General features: G+C 37.4%; 1 protein-coding gene across 1 annotated transcript in view; it reads left to right on the forward strand.

Moving 5' to 3' along the window:
* The window catches only part of LOC132145441 (CUB and sushi domain-containing protein 2-like), a 313,214-nt gene that overhangs the window by 50,126 nt on the left and 245,480 nt on the right, over positions 1-17,608 (forward strand). The gene's annotated exons all lie outside the window — the stretch shown is intronic.

Genomic DNA, 17,608 nt, shown 5'->3' on the forward strand with positions numbered 1-17,608 from the left:
TCAGAAGATTGACCCAGTATCTGCTCCTCTGGGGAACATGGATCTCAAAGATCTCTATAGCAAGCAATGGAGGCAAGTCCAAAGCCTCGCTGAAACTTTCTGGAGACGCTGGAAGCATGAGTACTTGGAGACGCTCCAGCCCCGAAAGAAATGGAAATCAGAAAGACCGAACCTGCAAGTCGAAGATGTGGTACTCCTTAAAGACACTCAAGTTAAAAGGAATGAGTGGCCAACAGGTGTTATTGCGGAAACCTTTCCCAGCCGTGATGGCAGGATTCGGAAAGTCAATGTGAAGATCATGAGACAGGGTACTCCCAAGGTGTATTCAAGACCTGTTTCAGACATTCTGCTGCCTCTCAGTAAAGGGACATAGTGGTATTATTTAATACCAGGCGGGGAGTGTTATGCCCCCTCTTTGTGTTGCTTAAGAGACATCTAGTGGTGTAAAGTAGTATTGCATTTGATTACTCATATTTTTGTCCCTTCTCTCTTGCCGTTGATTTCTGTTTGTTTCTGACTTTGGTCTACTGAGAGGACATGCAGCAGTTACTCTTTTCTCTTTGCCTTTGGTAGTTTTTGAAGGTCTAAGTCTGTAAGTATTTCTGTAAGAAGTATTTCTACTTTGCTATAATCTTTGTGTATTGTTCATTTCAGAATAATATCAATGTTGTATTAATAGATGCTAATCGCGATTAGCATTTCTCCATAGACATCCTAACATGTCAAGACATGTTAGCTTAAATGCTTATTAGTCATGCAAGTCTCATTATATGCCTATTTTTTATGGAATAGTTATATATATTAGTATTGAGTTGCATATTCATGTATATGTGTATATATGGGCAGTTTGTAATGCCTTATTATTACGTTTTCACAGTTTTACAAAATTGAAAAGATCCTCACTAAAGGCCGTTCTCTACTCCGGTTTCCTGGGTCTTTATTTCATGGATCTTATGTTAGCTATCTGCTACGCTAACCTGTCTGTGACGAGTGGGCGGGGCCGAGGGACATGGGAGCGAGGCCGGGGGAGTGATTGGAGATGAACTACACCTGTTCGACCCACCGGTCTCGAGGCCCATGGAGGAGATGGAAGGATATAAAACTGGAGCGACGACAGTGAAGGACGAGAGAGGACCAGGCCTGGGCTTTTAGTTTTGGTTTGTTTTGGTTTTTATTTGAGCGCACCAGTCGTCCGTGAGGGGCTGGTGCGCGGTTTTGTGTTTATTTTGCTTTATTAAAATGTTGTTGATTGTCCGCCGGTTCCCGCCTCCTTCTTCCGGATGAATATGAAGGTTGATATCGTTACAGTGGTGCCGAAACCCGGGAGAAGGAGGGACGCGCTGCTGAAGATCCCTCGCCGTTGTGGTGAATCCGCGGTGCCAACGAGCAGGCGAGGAGTGTGCCGCCATGGACGCTCGAGGCGGTGGGCTGGAGCGAGTTGCCGGGGACGGGCGAGCTCGCTACCGGCCGCCCACGATGTGGAGAGACGGCTGCCGTCCGTGAGGGAGCGGAGGAGTCGGCGCCGTTCGCCAGGTGGCCGGAGCCTGCTGCCATCCGCCGGAACGGGGAGGAGCAGGGAACGGGGGACTCCTGCCGGCTGCCCAAAACAGGAGGAGCCGTCGCCGTCCACCGGGCGGCGAAGGAGTGTCGTGCCGTCCGCCGAGGGCCGTCCAGTGCCACCGCCAGGCACCGCGGAGGAGATCGCCCAGCTGGTGGAGGGCCGAGCAGCGGTGCGTCTGGGAACCGGAATTTTTTTTTTTTTTTTTTTCCTCTCTCCCCTCTCTCGTCTCTGTCGCTCCTCCTTCCATCTCCTTTTCTCTCGCCTCGTCTGTCCTACCCCCAGGTTCCCGCAGGTCCCCGTGAGCGGAGGGGGGGTGTAGAGCGCAGTCTCGGGAGTACCCCCCGGCCTGCGAGGGGCGATGGGGGTATGTGACGAGTGGGGCGGGGCCGAGGGACATGGGAGCGAGGCCGGGGGAGTGATTGGAGATGAACTACACCTGTTCGACCCACCGGTCTCGAGGCCCATGGAGGAGATGGAAGGATATAAAACTGGAGCGACGACAGTGAAGGACGAGAGAGGACCAGGCCTGGGCTTTTAGTTGTGTTTTGGTTTTTATTTGAGCGCACCAGTCGTCCGTGAGGGGCTGGTGCGCGGTTTTGTGTTTATTTTGCTTTATTAAAATGTTGTTGATTGTCCGCCGGTTCCCGCCTCCTTCTTCCGGATGAATATGAAGGTTGATATCGTTACACTGTCAAAGCAAGAGCAGAATACGTGGGCAGCCATTTATGCCGGGGCGCCCGGGAGCAGTTGGGGGTTTGATGCCTTGCTCTAGGGCACCTAAGTCATGGTATTGCCAGCCCGAGACTCGAACCCACAACCCTAAGGTTAGGAGTCAAACTCTCTAGCCATTAGGCCACGACTTCCATGTTGATGGAATCCTTGCTTTTCTTGGGTTTTATTTGACCGGAAAGCCACAGGAAGACATCAGTGCTTCTTTTTGTTGACAGGAGATTTATAAATGATTCTCATTACAAAATTTGGGAAGATGTTTGTCGCATTTATCACACTGTCACATGCCTTGTAAAAAAAATAATAAAATGCATCTGATGAGTATTTGAACCATGAATAACAAGCAGATATCGCTACGAGCTTGTGCAGCACTGTCAGAATACATGCAATTTGTGCGTGTATTAGAAAACATAACATTCTAAGCTTATTTATTTATTGTTTAAGGCCATTTCACGATTTCAGTCATCATTTGGTAAGCAGCAACAACCACCCCATCGTCTTCTCATTGAAGATATGTGATACAGTACTAAACAGTCTCTCGCTGTCTGTGCTTGTAATGATTTTTGCATGTTTCTCGGACACTTTTAAATGTTTCCACACTGCCGACATGTTCGCTGCATTGCAGGCCTCTGACTATACGCTGGTTGCGATTTGATCATATCATGTCATTGTTCTGTACTTTATTTTTTTGGCTATTTTCGGCCAAATAATTTTGGTTGCTTGTATCGTGCATATAGAAAGCAATCCCAAAGAGCATTGCTATAAGCGTGCATAAGAATGCAATCCGAGAACTCCAGTATTTTACCCATATTAGCTTAGCAACATGCTAACATCAAACTCCATTAGAATAAATTGTGAGTTCAGACTTTGTGATTCTCAGGAGCACAATTTGTGTGTCTATTAAAATAAAGCTGAAATAAAATATTAATATTAGATGCAAGGTAGATCACAATTTCTAAAATAAATAGAAGTATTAAAAATAAATTAAAATAAAATAACTTTTAGGCCTATACTGTAAATTGATGCACCTTTAGTAAGGACGTTGACATCTAGGCAGCTTGCTAGATTTTCTAACAAAGCCATTGTATCCATTACTTTCACATGAAGATAGAGTACACAGTCAAAAATAATTGCTTCAAACGGGAGTCCATGGCACACCAAAAACAACAAAAAAATTACTTAATTCAATCCATCATTGCTTTTTGGTCACCAACAAGCTTTTTAAGTACCATCTAGACCATCAGAAACCAGCTTCATGGTCTCTTTCAATCTTTTTAAATACTGACGGCAAGGCCTACATTATTGCGATCTGTCTATGGAGATTCCTGAACTGTGAGGACTGTGATGACTGTGAGGTGTAAGCTCTTGTAATAAGTGTCAAGCCATTTACTCAAATTTGCTCCCTATCATCAGTAAAAGAGTGTGAAATGAAAAGCATATTTTCAAATCCCGAACAATTACATGGATTAAGCAAGACAATGTCACGGTTTTTCGTCCGTCTGTCGACCCCGAAAAACTGTGTCTATATTGTCTTAATAATTTATTTTTATTTTTATTTATTTATATTTTTTAGTGTAGAGCATACGTTTAAGAGGCCTACTGAGGGAAAGGGTTATTTGGGAACACATGATGAATGTAATATTGGCTGTAGAGGACGAACTGTTGGGATTGAAGGTATTTTGGTCACAAGGGTTATCACATGTAACGTTGTGTGCATATTTATGACAAGTGCCCAGAGCAGGGTGTGTGACGGGGGAGTGCAGATGGTCATTAGCCGCAATGTTTAAAAGCTCCACAGCCATTTAGGACCATTTATCCCTTAGTGATGAGTTTTGCCACTGTGCTCACCCATCGATAACTCATCCTTCCGTCCTTCTTTTTTTCCCCAGGCTTTTTATGGCCCTAAAATTCCTCTGCCTGATCAGCACAGTATTATATCACTGCTTCTCCACTCTAAATAATTTAGCCCACGCTACTATCTTTCTTCTTGCTAAACCTCATTCCCCTTTAGTATTTGTACCTTGTATTATATTCTCTCTGTTATTTTTTGTTTATTTATTTTTCCCTCTCTCTCTCATGGTGATTTAAGGTGGTTTTTCTATGTCTGTTCTAATGTATGCTCATGGTAGCTGTACTTGTATTTTTAATGGTTTACCGTGCATTTAAAAAGTCTGAAATTAAGTAGCATTAGAAAGACAGAACTCTGAAAAGCAAGCGGCTGAGATGTCACATCAGGAACTTCAGACTGAGCCTCAGGACAAATGTCTCGTTAGTTGACACATTGGCTAATCAGAAATAACGGCTTAATTGTTTGAGAAAAGGAAAATTGCCGTAGTTTGAAATTAGATGTGAATGAAACAGGAAGAGTTGTTTTTGCTCCCACTACATCAGCATTTTTGTGCAGTGGGTGCAGTAGGAGGGCACAGGATGTCTTTTGAGTGTAGAACTTCCTGTTATTTAAGAGAAGAGAAGGTATCATGTCTGGTTAGCACAGACAGTTATCACAAATGTTTCATTATATTGTAGATGTTTTGTTTGTTGCTCTTTATGTATTTTTTTTATATAAATTAGCCTATGCTTTTGTTTATTTGTAGTTTTATATATGCTTTTATTACTTCTTGGGATGGAACGATATTATCAATATTGCGATATTGCGATAGCTATATTATAATGGTCACATGACTATATGAAACAATAGATCTTCCGGGCAAAAAGTGTGTTTTTAAAAAATATATATTTAAGCTTCTTTTTCTAACATAAATTGTCTTTAAACTAAAACTGAAAGCACAATATGGCTTAATCCCACACACGTTTAAGAACACAATGGCCACCAGTTATGCTTTATTTTTGCAGCAGATATGAATTTCTGAAAGCTAGTTGTTTAAATGCAGTCCAAAATCAAAATATCTCCTTCAGGTGTAGAAATTAGGAAAGAAGTATTGTAATTTCTCTACTATAGTCGAAAGCAAAAATAATATGAATAATATTCAGTTTATTTATTTTACAGTGCAATTGTTTACTATTTTTATTGTTATATTCTAATTTGTTTGGCTTCTTAAAACACCAGTATAAATATAATTTAGACTGAGATAGAAGGACTGTATCACAAATATCACAAAAATGTGTCCCATTTAAAGTTTATTGACTTTTTCTGACTTAATTTTCCCATGTTAAGAACATGGGTTGGAGCTCTTAATAGTGAACTCTCAAAGTGCATTAGATAGAAGAATTTAAGTTGAAAATGTACACAATTCTCATTTTTTTGTTAAAATATATCACAATAAATATTGTATGATGGATTTTTATATCACAATATTATCACATTATGACATTTTGATATTGTTCCATCATTACTTTATTACTGAATTTTATTAATTTATTCGTAAATGAGCTTTTATTTATTTGCATGCTTGCTTGCTTGCTTAAGAGTTGGTAAAAAAAAGTAGATCATGCAGTATGCATGTGCCAGCCAAGCAACTGACTTTGAGATAAATCAGAATCAATCTGAGATATTCATCTAATCCTTGATCTGGAACATTTGTTCTCCTAAAATGTAATGGAGATTATATGTGATATTGTGGCATTTTTATAAAGATATTAATGTAAAAGCTATTTAGCTATTCTTATATTTTCAAAGTTTAAAAGAGAAATGTTTAGATAATAATACTGTAAGTGGGCACCGCAACTCATACCTCCCACAGTATTTGAAACCAGTAGGTGCTATTAATGCTGACATTGTTTGTGCAAATATGATCTGAACCAAACCTAAACCAAGACTAATGAGGTTTTGCCATGGAGATGATATCTGATTTGTGGACTTTACACAGTACAGACCTTTCTAAATATCTTTCACTACCACTGCAGACAGATCAAAAGCAGGTCTTCCCTTTTGGGTTCTCCCAATTGTAATTTATGTCTCAGAAAGCCTGTAGACATGAAAGGTCCTATCCCCTTGGACCCCAAAGCCAATTCTTTGGCTGATACAAAAAATTGCACTCTATTTATGGGTACTCTTCTATTCTGTTCCTGATTAGACATTATATAATATCACTTTAGAGTACAGTAATTAATGTTTGAATGAGAATAAATTAAATAAACTTATATAACCAAAGTCAAAAAATTATTAATTTCCCTTTCTTTTTCAGTTAGTCTTCAGTAAGCAAGCTAGCTTACTAGCTTGGCATATTGCCACTTGGTTAAAAGGCTACAAGAAGATATTAAGCTTTGTATTCAAACTCATAGGAACAAAGTGTGGATAGAATCTCGTACTACACGGTAATGCAGTTCCTCACAGATGTTTCTAGCAGATGGCCTAGGCCTCGGTTGATGTGCATGTTTGCTTTCCACTCTGTGTACTCTTAAGTCAGATACATTACAGTAATCCAGTCTCAAGCACAAAACCACTCATCGTTCATATTACAAGCAATGATAGACTTGAGCTTTCTACCATACATGGTAGCAGTTCAAAAATAGCTCCGGTGGCTGGGAGAGAGGTGTTTGAGTGGAAATGTGTGTGTGGGTAGGCAGAATGGAGAAGCATGTGTTTATGAAGGTTGGAAATAATGGCAGGAGAGGATAATTGGACAGGTTTTACCCTGGACTATAGCCACTCCGAGGCATTCCAGTGGGTGCATAACTGCTGCCACCCAGGAATGTTCCGAGTCCTTGAAGACAAGAGAGTTACAGCAGTGATTGTGTTGGACACAGCAGTCTGCGCTGAGAACACCATCAATCCAGTTCACCTTGCCTCGTACCTCTGGCCTACAGGTGGACTTTGTGAATGAGGATCTCTCCATCTGTAGAGAACCCTGCAAAGAAGTCCCCAATTATTTTTGGACATTTCACATAGAGCTTTAGATGAGCCTGCAGATTTTCAAACTTCCCAGAAAGAAACAAGCTGTCGATTCATTCACTTCAGATCCCAGTTACACCGGGTTATGTCATAGGATTGATAGATGCATGCACACACAACGTATTCCTCGCTCACCCTTGCTCTTTCTCTGTAATTTATCCCCTAATGTTTTCTCTCTGCTTGCCTGACAGAATCCTGCCCCTGCATCCATTTCCCCTCTCTGTCTTTCCTCTCTCCAGTGTGTGCTTCTTGCTGGAATATGGCTGGATCAGGGATTCCCACCTTCATCCTTTGATGAAGCTTGCTTTAGTTTGATGATGTTAATGTGTTGTTAAAAATCAGGTGGTTTAGTCACTTTTGTTTTATCACATTCCATAGGTGTTTATAAATCCGTTTGCACACTGGTTGAGAAGCACAGTGCTGCATCGCGCCACATCTTTACATTATTTTGAATCATTGCTAGGCGCTGTGGACAGATGCCGAATGGTGCCGCTAGTATGCGTATGCTCATAGAAAACAATGTTTTACAAATTTAAAGATGTGGTGCGGCGCTGTGCTTCTCATCCAGTGTGTGGTTTAAGATACAAAGTGTAATTCATAGTATTTCAGCTTTTAGAAATTTGTAACCTACCACTTTGTTGCATCCAGTTTGAAAGGTTTAAAACTTGTCTTTAATTCTTGCTGTCTACTAGGGCTGCACAATTAATCTAATTTCTAATATCGATTACAATTATGAATTCCATGTAAGGGAAACAGGTCAATTTAGCTCAAAGGGAATCATTTAAGATTTTAAAGGGAATTTGAACAGAATCAATATGAATATGAATAAGGCTTTATTAGATAAATCTAAGACATAAAATTAATCTAACATATAAACGCACGCACTCACAAATTCACACAAGTTGCAGGAAGATCGAAAGTTAGGGAAGAATGAGTTTAAGAGAATGGAAATGTGGAATCCCAAATTTACAGCAATACGTTAAATTGCATAGACATGAACAACCATCAATCACTTAATTAACCCTCGCATTGAGTTCCTCAATGAGGTTAAAATTATATTAGATACACCAGTAAAGGTCACAGTCTGGAGGTAAAGTTACTTGCATCTCCTGTGTAAAGGGAGTCCCCTTTGTTGTCGTTGAAAGGTGGTTTCCCAGTGTCGCCGATTAGCTTGAAGTTCAGTAGTTGCTGAAGTGACGTCTTGGGAAGCCCGTGGTTGACTGTTTCAAGAAGCGTTATTTTACAGTACGTGTACTAACATGTACTTATAGTGTACTTACAGTGTATTTATCTAAGAAAGTTTTGGTAATACAAGGTAACTACATGGGGTAGGGTTAGGTTTAGGGGTAGGTTCACGGTTAGTACCTAGTTATTACATAGTTCTTCTCTGAATTTAAATTGTCAGTAATTGTTCTAGTGGTGTTAATGTTGAAAGCTGTTCTGTGAAAGAGTTGGTTGGTTGGTTAACTTGTTTCGGACAAAGATTTATGACTTCCTTTTGCCTTTCTGAGGAATTTGGCTCATGTTTTAACCAAAGTCCTGATCGACTCTTTAATTTGTCTGATTTGAGTCAGATCCGCTACACTACAATTACATAATCGTTCAAAGTGGCAATTAATCGTTCAAAGTCCACTTACATATGTTAATTGGCACGCTTAAATGGATTCTTCATGAGAAAAATACAATTGTGTAATTAATTACTTACCCACACCCATGTTGTTCCAAACCCATAAAAGTTGTGCCACAAGGATGTGCTGTTTCTACATGTATTTAAAGCATCATTGTGGCGTGGCTGACACAGAACAGCATAGGCCACATACAGTGATATGAAGAGACACAGAGGAGACTTGACAAAGAAATTATTGATATATCGTGATTAGGGCTGAAACGATTCCTCGAGTAACTCGGCCTGGAAGCCTCTTTTAATTTATTTTAAAATGATTTTTTTAATGTGACACAACACAACGTTTACGTCACCCACAAAGCGGAAGGAGACACAAGCTCTGCGTCCGAAGTCGCATACTGTAAGGAGTCAGCAGTGTTTTGATTTGAGGGCGCGGGCAAACATAAAGAGAATGTCGTGGCGTGTGTCCATTGCAAGATAGAGCTGGCATACCACAACTAGGGCCCTGTGATTTCCGCGATGCAGAAACGCGGAGGGAATCGCGGAGGGAATCGCGGAATCCAGTCATAAAAACGGAATTTACAGTTTAATGTGGAATGGCACTGAATTTGCCAAATTTTGAATGAATTAATCAAAAATAGGTCATTGAACTTACATTCAATCACGATATTGACTTATATCTGTAAATATTAAGCCGGAACAGTCTATTTAAATATGAATCCTGCATTTTCTGCATAAGTGTTTCTTCGCTTATTTACACAAACTGAAGCTTGCGTGACACTCCGGTGATTTCAGCGTCTGCTGTCTCACTAAATAAGGACGTGAACACATGAACAACATCTCCAGAACTGCTCTGACAGTCACTTCATGAGCATTTGACCGTTTGATTTGAGTAAAACTAGCGTCACATCACATACACAGAACTGTAAATGTACGTCAACCCGTCAAAATAAAAGTCCGATTAAAGACTATTGTTCAGCAGAATGTACATAGCCTATTACTAAAAAAAAAAAAAAATCTACTTTTTTTTTTTTAAGGTTTAATAACACACCATTTCTTCCATGTTTTATTTTTTTAAGTAAATCCCCTTTGTTTACCAAAAAGTTAAGTTAATTTTCAATAATTAAAAGATAAATTAAATTAATGTTTTATGTGTTTAAAGTTTAATGTGCATCTCAGAAAATGCTTTATTTAAAACCAATCACCAAAACCAAATTAAAAATTTGCAACACCAATGTGTCGAGGGGTGGCAGAGCTGTCAGTGGCGTGCAGGGATGTGTTTTTTTTTCTTCTTTTTTTCTGAGCTCACTCAAGCGTGTGCATGAAAAAGAGAAACCCTTCAAACAGCACCTGGTTACTGAACTAAGTTATGTTTTGTGTTAATACTGTCAAAAAACACAAGGTTTATAGCCCCAGTTGGTTATGTCTAAAATGAAAGTAAACAACTGAAATTAACAGATGCATATCTGTATTTTAGATGCGAGCAGGTCTTAAAGGGACAGTAGGCTACATGCTGTCGACTGTAATTTCTGTCATTGATTATTCACTTACAAGTTGCCCCAAACCTACAGTATATTAATTTCTTTCTTGTGCTGCACACAAAAGATATTTTGAAGAAGCTGATAACCAAACAGTTGCTGGTCCACATTAACTTTTGTAGTAGGAGGAAAAGTACTCTGGAAGTCACTGTGAACCAGCAACTGTTTGGTTTTCCACCTTCTTCAAAGAGTGTTTAAGTTTAGCAGAAGAAGTGGGTAGAAGAAGTGGCTATTTTTGAGTGGGTACATGAAGATATAAAAACAAAACACTAACCCATTTTAATTTTGGGGTGAATTATTCCTTTAATATTAATAAAACACCAAACACAAAAAGAAAAATCACTCAATACTCTTGACTGAAAAACTTTAGAACTGTTGCTTTAATAGGATCAACGTATGTTGTGTTTTATTTTTACTTGTTCATTAAATTTTTTGAAAGTTCTGCTAAATACTATTGTACCTGCAAAACGCTGTTTATTTTTATTTGTATATTATGTGTATTTGTAATGTGTATCTTTGTTCTATTTTTTTGTCTTTTTTTTATAACAAAGATAAAATAATGACAGATTTTTATCTTCTCCCAGTTTGGCCTAAATATCCGCCATACTTTTTAATTTTTTGTTACCTTAATATAACAAGCTTTTGTCTTTTTTATAGGGATATTAGTTTAACTATAATGCTCAAACAGCTTGCAAAATAGAAAAACCAACATGACAAACAATCATGATAAAATCATGATATTTCAAAAAAAGATTTTTTTTGTTATTTTGTCATTTTTGCCATATCGCCCACCCGAACAAACAAATACACCCAACCCATCCCCCCAACCATGCTGCTGTTTAAATTGTCTTAACTTCAAACCTCTTGGTAGCTTTAAGTACCTGTACTGAAGTACCTGTATTTTTATTTATTTATTTGTATTTATTTTTGTAGTGTTTGAATAAAGGGTGGCAGTCTTTCTTAATCAACTGTTATTGTGGACTATATACTGGGGAAATATTTGTTCTCCATTTGAGTGAGTTGTTTTAGGTGTCTAACTGAGCAAAGTGCTTCCATTTATTTTATTATTATTACTAGTATTAGTTTAAGAATAAAATAAAAATATGAGATTGATATCGGAATCTGCAAATAGCCAAAGCAGTGGCATCGGTATCGGAAGTGAAAAAGTGGTATCGGGACATACCTACAAATAATCCTGAAAAAAAGTATGTTTTCACAAAAATATTAAGCCTTATAACTCTTTTCCATATTGGGAATAAGAAACAAGTAATTCGGCTTTGCTATTACAGCCTAATTTTTTTTTTTTTTACAAATTTTATTGTAATACATTTGATTAAATTAGTGTTGTCACGGTACAAAAATTTCAGTATTCGGTACCGATACCAGTGAAAATCCACGGTTTTCTGTACCAATTTCGGTACCAAAGCAAAACACAAAAATATGCTAATTAAAAAAAAATTATAATAAATAACTTTTTATCACTAAAAATAAAACCAATGTCATTCTTTATGCTTATTTACAATTGTGTTTAAAGTTTTTCTACAAGTAATATAATTATGAAAAACAGTAAACAAGTTTCACCCAAATTTAATTTGTCTTTAATTTGTGTTTTTGGTAAATAAAGGGGATTTGCTATTTAAATTAAAATATGGAAGAAATATTGTGTGATTTATTTCTTAAAAAAAATTAAGTTTTATAAACAATTTCAACAGTAGTAGCAGTATCACATACATTCTACTAAATAATAGTAATATTTCTATCATAATGCCTTTACGTAAAAATTTACTTTTGTTTTAATGGGTTGACGTTAATACCTTTAAATTGACACTGGCTTCACTCAAATGAAACAGTAAAATGCTTGTGAAGTGACTGAACAGTTCTGGTGATGTTGTTTATGTATCGATGTCCTCATTGAGACGGCAGATGCTGAAATTACTGAAAGCGTCACGTGCTTCAGTCTATTTAGTAAAAAACCCGCACGTCTCTGCCATTCATTCATTCACACAGAGATGCGCAGAACATGCAGCGTCTCCAACTTTTCAACCAACTTTTGCGGCTTAACATTTACAGATACTCATCCATATGGAGATTTGATTTGATTAATTCATGCTAACTTTGACAAATTTGGTGACTGTCCATATTAAAATGTAAGTTTAATTTTCATGACTGGATTTTGAGATTCCGTCCGCGTTTCTTGCTTCGCGGAAATCATAGCGCTGTATGCATCAAGAACTGGGTTGACCGGGTACTCGGGTACCACCGGTACTTAAAGAAACCTGGTACCGTGACATTTTCATTTTTTGTACCGACTTGGTACCGAAGTACCGGCTCTTTTGATAACACTAGATTAAATGTATTTAATTTTATTAATGCAGCCTGGGTGATCATAAGAGAAGTGTAGTAGCAAACATACATTTGAGTTGTGTGTATTCTGTTGAGAAAGTGTATGTGAGAATTATTTATTTTTGTCATGTCCAACTGTCCGTCTGTATGCAATTCACATTGGCATGCATGCCTTTGTATCCTTGAAACAAGCTGTGCAGATACAATACCAGCTTCCTTTGATTATTGGAGCCCTAGTCTGAAGCCCAAATAGTACCATCCATGCTGATGTGGGCAGTTTAATGTTAAACCCAGTTGTAGTTTAGTGCTGAGAGCTGTGGTGTGGGACACAGAGCACTAGTAGCTCTCTGATGTGTGGTGACAGTGGTTGGACGGCGAGGTTCATTATTCATGGCCTGACATTCCATTTAATCACATTTTATTATGAAGCAGTGCAGGACTCAGTAAATCAGCCTGTGCTTGGAGCTCCTGAAGGCTGGAGAAGGGCAGGTGGGGTGTTTACGGATGGCTTTAATCAGGAGAATTTCTACAGTGACACCCCCTTCATAACGCAAAGACACACAAATGCTGGTACTCACACTAAACTACGTGTATGCAAATATACACACACTTATATTATCAGCAGACTGCATGCAAATACAGACTTTATGCACACACACAAACAGAAAAACACTGAAGCGCATGCACACAGACTTCAAAGTCCAATCTGTCTTTCCTCCCTCTTCATTGAACTCTGTAAATCACCACCTGTTCTCCTTCTCCAGTTTTGTATTTTTCTCTTCCCTCTTCCTTCTCCAGTGTCCCTGCTCTCTTCCCAAAGGAGCACCTTTGATAATTGGAGAGGGAAGTGCTCGTTTTTCTAATGGAGAATCTGGACTTGATGCTGCAGTACTCATCCATGTGGAAATGTCTCCTAATGGAGGCCGCCTCTGGCCTCAGCACACTCCTCCGCTTCCTGCCCAGACCTGCCTCATTTGGGCAATCTTTAGTTCATCTGTAGTGAGATCACACTAGTGTCTCTTTTATACCTTTTTGGCCTGGTGGTGAACTTAAGTGATGATCTCCCTTATTTGGTCTGAAAATGGGAGAAGTATTATGTATTTTATGTCAAAATATTTTCAGAGGCAAACCAGGAAGCAAGAACACGGCATCTTTAAAAAAGAAAATAGCATTCTGTTTTAATGGAATAGTTCACCCAAAATTTTAACTTTGCTTGAAGTTCTGCATAATGATTTTTTTGGGGAAAGGTTTACTTTGTGTTCTATGGTTAAATTACAATGTGATTTTGGAATTCCATTTTGTGACAATTAAATGTTTTATGCTTTGCATACACTACTGTATAGTATTACAGTTTTTTTGATTGCTAAACGACAGTGAACACAACTGGAGTCACATGTGTAAAACTCTAACTACAGTCTGCACAGCAGCAGTTCATGGACCAAACTCTAGTTCGTTTTTCATTGCTTGAACACAGTTTTCAAAACTCTACACACTTATCCTGTAACTTTAACCACAACCTGCACAACACTGTGGATTTACAGCACTTTGTTCAAATGCTAACACACTGCTGTCAAAACTGTGAACCACACATTCAAAACAGAATAGATTTCAGTCTTTTGCCTTTCAAACACTGCTGATTGCAATTTCAGGATTAGCCCTGAAAATTATTTGTTCGAATTACAGTATGTGCAGTATGTGCTTTTAGTTTCTACCTTTTTTTCTCATTACTGTAATTCTGTAAATTACTACAGACTATTGAAGCAAACTGCTCATTTTCATTTACTTTAAATAATTGTTATGTTCTAAAAATGTAAATAAATCATGTGAAAGAATGTCTCTCTTTTCTTTGAAGAAAATATTACTGAAGTCACTGAAATTGTTCAAACTGTAAAGATGAAAAGTTAGTATTTTCTGTCTTGGTGTTTGATGCTAGTGTTTTTCCTCTCAGTGTGTTCTGAGTGACAGTGTGTATTATCTCAGTGAGGGTTGTGTGTAGTGTTTGGCTGCACTGAGCCTGTTTTGAGCCATGTGTTAAGAGTTGTGTTGCTTGGAATGAGTTTTGCAGGTGACTGTTGGTAGTGGAGACTGTAGTTAGAGTTTTGCACATGTAGCTCCAGTTGTGCTCACTGTCGTTTAGCAATCGAAAAAACCTGTAATAATTAGAAAAAAAACGGGGAAAAAAAATCTCAGCACAGCTGCATTTTTTTTTTTATAAAAAAAACCTGTAACATTATAAAATATTATTACAATTTAAAATTACCTTTAACTATTCTAATATATTTTATATTGTCAATTGTGATGAAGAAAAACAAACAAAAAACATGATCCTTCAGAAATTGTTTAAATATATCTGGTGCTTAAAGGTGCTGTATGTAGGATTGACACAGAGTGGTTGAACTAGGTATTGCAGTCCAAATTCAAAATATTGGATAGGGTTTTTTCACCCGGCCCCTCCTCCTCAGACTTGGCACACACTCAGGTTGCCAGATTGACGACCCCAACAGGAACGACCGCACTTGACGATAAATGATATGAAATACACTGTGTTTTCTGCTAACTGGCAACCCGGGTGCTGAAATACAATTGGATAAACTGGCAGTGGGTGGGTTTCACAAACCAAAACAGAGACAGACATTCCGGCTCTGATTGTACATTTTCAAAGGAAACTAACTGTGACTGTAGCATTGTTCTTCAGATAAACAAGTATGTTAACTTAGCATGTTTCTTAAATATCTGCAAACATATTATGGTATTTGTATGCTTTAGTAGTGTCAAAAACTTACATAGCACCTTTAAGATTTCTTATTACTATCAATGTTGAAATCCATAATACTGTATTTGTGGTAATCGTAACAGTTTTTCATCATTCCTTCATGAATGCTGTTCTATTGAGAGAATATTAACATTATAAATGCCTTTACCATAATTATTTTATCAATGTTATGCATTCTTGCTGAACAAAAGTAACCTATCGCAAGTTTTCTTGCGAAAAAGGTTTTGGAATTGTAGTGTTTGTTCTGAATCCTTAACATGATAAAAACATGTTTACAGCAGCAAAAAAAACAAAAAAAAAACCCTGTTTGTGGGTGATTAAGAGGGTGAAAATGCTCATGTGGCCTTCTAAAGAATAAAAAATACATAAAGGGAATATGACCCCTTTAATCTATCAAGTGTGTAATATCTGCTCCGCTTGTTTAATGAATAAAGAATAAAAATTATGATGATCATTTAGTTGATAATTATTTTGTTTACATAAAGTATTAATAATAGCTGTTTAAATCAGGTTTTCTAAACATTCTCCTGCCTGCCATTGGTTGGATGAACATTAACCACCCAAACTCACTGAGCAATGTTTTGATAGCACGCTTTCTGAGGACATTAGGCTGGGGTTCTAATGTGTTTTTACTTTAAACAATGGCTTACTGGGTATTATAAAGCGATTTTTGTAGTGTTCAGAAATAATAGTATTCACTTGTCTAAGTCATCCACTTCCTGCCTAACAAAAATTATGTAAAATGGCTTAGGTTGTAACCGGTGACCGGTCGGTGTGTTTGAGCTGATGGAGATTAGATGACAGCTCTGGGATCTGACTGAAAAGGGAACCTGACGCGAGCCCTGGAACATGGACGCTCAGAGCGATGCCTGTAGCTAAAGCTGCATCACACAGTTTAACTTCCTGCTCTGCTGACACCCTGGAGGACTATATGGGTCATAGTGGTGCAGTGGGGAAATGCGAGCACATTCGCGCAGTTGTTGAGCACACCTGGCAGCTGGAGGCTCTGTTTTGCTCTAAACTCCCCCCCACAAAAAATAGCCCTCAGGATGCATTCTTACAGTAGGCTACAGATTACTCAACTCTGTTGCAGTTAATAGTGCATCAAAACAATACATTGCCTTAATGAAAGTTAGAAACGTGTTTATAAATGTAAATGCAAGCATGTGTTTCAGTTTTATGATGTATGGTTCAGTTACATATGTGACCTTGGACCTTAAAAGCAGACACGAGGGTCTATTCGAAAATTGCTCCAAGTGATTTATTATATATATATATATATACAGTACAGACCAAAAGTTTGGAAACATTACTATTTTTTATGTTTTTGAAAGAAGATTCTTCTGCTCATCAAGCCTGCATTTATTTGATCAAAAATACAGAAAAACAGTAATATTGTGAAATATTATTACAACTTAAAATGATAGTTTTCTATTTGAATATACTTTGAATATATTTATTCCTGTGATGCAAAGCTGAATTTTCAGCATCATTACTCCAGCCTTCAGTGTCACATGTAACATCCAGTCTATCACATGATCATTTAGAAATCATTCTAATATTCTGATTTATTATGAGTGTTGGAAACAGTTCTGCTGTCTAATATATTTGATGAACAAAAGGTTAAAAAGAACTGCATTTATTCAAAATAAAATAAAAAAAATTCTAATAATATATATTCTAATAATAGTATTTTCTTTACTATCACTTTTTATCAATTTAACACATCCTTGCTGAATAAAAGTATTGATTTTATTTAAAAAGAAGAAAGAAAAACATTACTGACCCCAAATTACGGACCAGTAGTGTATATTGTTATTACAAAATATTTATATTTTAAAAACATAGCTTTTTTTTTTTTACTTTTTATTCATCAAAGTATCCTAAAAAAGTATCACATGTTCTGAAAAAATATTAAGCAGCAGAACTGTTTCCAACTTTGTTAATGAATCATCATATTAGAATGATTTCTAAAGGATCATGTGATAATGATCCTAAAAATTCAGCTTTGCATCACACAAATAAATGATAATTTAAAGTATAATAAATTTAAAAACAATTATTTTAAATTGTAATAATATATGACAATATTACATTTTTTTCTGTATTTTTGATCAAATAAATGCAGGCTTGATGAGCAGAAAAAACATCTTTCAAAAACATTAAAAATAGTAATGTTTCCAAACTT

The sequence above is a fragment of the Carassius carassius genome, chromosome 8 (assembly GCF_963082965.1).
Source record: "Carassius carassius chromosome 8, fCarCar2.1, whole genome shotgun sequence".
Classification (NCBI taxonomy): domain Eukaryota; kingdom Metazoa; phylum Chordata; class Actinopteri; order Cypriniformes; family Cyprinidae; genus Carassius; species Carassius carassius.